A 2,583-nucleotide genomic window follows, 5' to 3' on the forward strand; every position below is an offset into this window, starting at 1 on the left:
GAACTCTCTACCCCAACCTGTCCATCTATCTCCCACACTGACTGCCTTTAAGAGATCCCTTAAAGGAGAACTATGAGGTGAGTGCTTTTCACTCACCTCATAGTTCTAGCCGACCTGTGACAATGAGACTGTCACAGGTCGGCTCAGTAGATCGGGAGGTGAGAGAACCTCTCAATCCTGTCACGGCTCTCTGCCATGACAGGGGAGGGGCTGGATTCCCCCCTCCCCGCTCCGATCCTCCAGCGCTGACTGGCGGAACGGACGGGGGAGGGGGCGGGTACAGCTGGCTCTGCCTCTAGATAGGCAGAGCCAGCAGTCAGTCACGCAGCTGGGCGGATCCAGGCACAATTGTCGGGATCCGCTTCAGCTGCGGCGTCTCAGTATACCGCGAGCTGTAGCTCCCTATATACTGAGCTTAGGGTGACGGGAAGACGCTAGTTTGTGTCCTCCCGTTACCCTAAGGAGAACTATGGGCAAAAGCCTTAACCCCATAGTTCTCCTTTAAGACTCATCTCTTCAGGTAAGCCGATCTCACCTCAACCAAACCACTCAACCATCACGTTCTCAAACAATCATCCACCACACAGCTCCCTCCTCATGTATCACTGGCCCCTCCCCTTTTAGATTGTAAGCCCTCAGAGGCAGGGCCCTCCTCACCATCTTGTCTTGATTTGTATTGTGATTGTAATGTCTTCCTTATATTGTAAAGCGCTGCGCAAACTATTGGCGCTCTATAAATCCTGTATAATAATAAATGTATAATAATAATAATTGATTATGCATTAGGTGATAAAAAAAAAATACAAAGATAAATAACCAAAGCATTAGACAAAACATATTTAAAATAATCTGCTCCCTTATTTGTTACATAAATTCAATAAATAACAAAATAAACACAAAAATAAGCACCCATGCACAAGGAAAAGGTCATATGTTTTTTTTTTTTTTATTTGTTGCCTTTTTTGTATACTTATTTATCTTGGTTTTAATTTTCTTTTTGGATTCTCAAACTTTTTTTATATTTTTTTACTCAAGCCATTGTGAGAACTTACCTCTGGGTGCCCTGCGTTCCTTGGATGCATACCCCCCAGCTGTCCATGGACGTTGGGGGTCTTGTCTCAGCGGCCGCTGCTTGCGTCTCCTCTTCCCCTTCATCAAACTGCTCCTGCTCCTCCTTGCAGTTCTCTGGCTTCTGACACCTGCACGTGCACCCCCCTTAAAGAGACAGCGCCAGTCACTGCACAGCCTAATGAAGACCAGCAGACAGGAAGCTACGCCTCCAGGGATGATGTCACTTAAGTGCCCAAGGGTATAAATTTGAATCAAACCATGCAGTCAGCGCTTGGTTATTGCAGTATTTCATAGTGTAGTACCTTGCTCTCTTAGCCCTCCTGTCACTACTGTTAACCTGACCTTTGGCTTGTCTTTCTGACCCTGAACCTTTGCTGCCCGCCCTGACCTCTGCTACGTTATTGGATTGAGACTCGGATTTCGATTATGGTTACCTCGCCCACGGATTCTACCTATGCTGGCTACCACTATATAGCAGGCTGTACATAACAATTCGGTCTGCTTACCTCGCCCACGGACTCTACCTATGGCTATTATCGGATGTATCCAGAATCTTCGCCACAACGCTATCAGACGCAGTGCTGCAACGACTGCTGCAGTCCTTCGTCGTATGGTCAGCTCCATAATGTCTAAAATAATTCCAAACTACTCTCTGCATAAAAATCCAAAACACACACAACAAAGGTCTTTTACAGGAAAGGGAAATGCTGCGTCTCAGGAAGTCTTTTTCATTGGACGCTTGTGGAAAAACAGGAATTCTTTCATTGGATACCTCTGTTGTCGCTCCAAAACCCTTCAAAACGCGCGTGTCAAACGCGCGTTTCTAATTTAAAAAAACGCAATAAAAACGCACATGAAAACGCACCAAACTCCGGGAAGAAAACGCGGTGTGACGCGCTTATGCAATACGCACAGGTGTGAACCAGGCCTAACAGACCTATTGCTGTTCACATAGAATTGGAATATTAAGTTGGGTAGACTTTAAAGTAGCTTGCTACTAATCTTAGTAACAGACATACTGAGAAGATGGAGTAGTGGTGGCACAGCTAGCGATGGGGTGAAATAAGTCCATCCCTCCAGAAACCATAGGTCCAGTGGTCCATGGCTCAACAAAGGTCCACTACAAACACATTAAAGTTTCAATCAAACTTTTGTCTTTCTGCAGAATTTGCACCGATATATAAAAGCTGCGCGCTACTTCTCGGAAAACATTTCACAAAACTACTTTAATGAAGACGGAGAATTTGTTACGCAATATGTTATCCGAAACCATTTATTACTCAACAAAACTTTACTCACAAATGATGTCGGATCATTTGAGCAATATACTTCCGGTGATCAGAATATTTTTATCAATGCGAGTTTAATAAAATGGAAGAATGACCAGAAAGAGGTAAGATTGAAGTAGTATTAAGGTCTGGTCATTTTTTACCTTAATGCATTCTCTGAATTAGGGTAAAAACGGCCCAGCACCTTTTTTCTACCCCAGTCCCCCCTCCCCCCCAGTCCCCT

The sequence above is a fragment of the Nanorana parkeri genome, unplaced genomic scaffold (assembly GCF_000935625.1).
Source record: "Nanorana parkeri isolate BGI_ZX_2015 unplaced genomic scaffold, ASM93562v1 scaffold2408, whole genome shotgun sequence".
NCBI lineage: Eukaryota > Metazoa > Chordata > Amphibia > Anura > Dicroglossidae > Nanorana > Nanorana parkeri.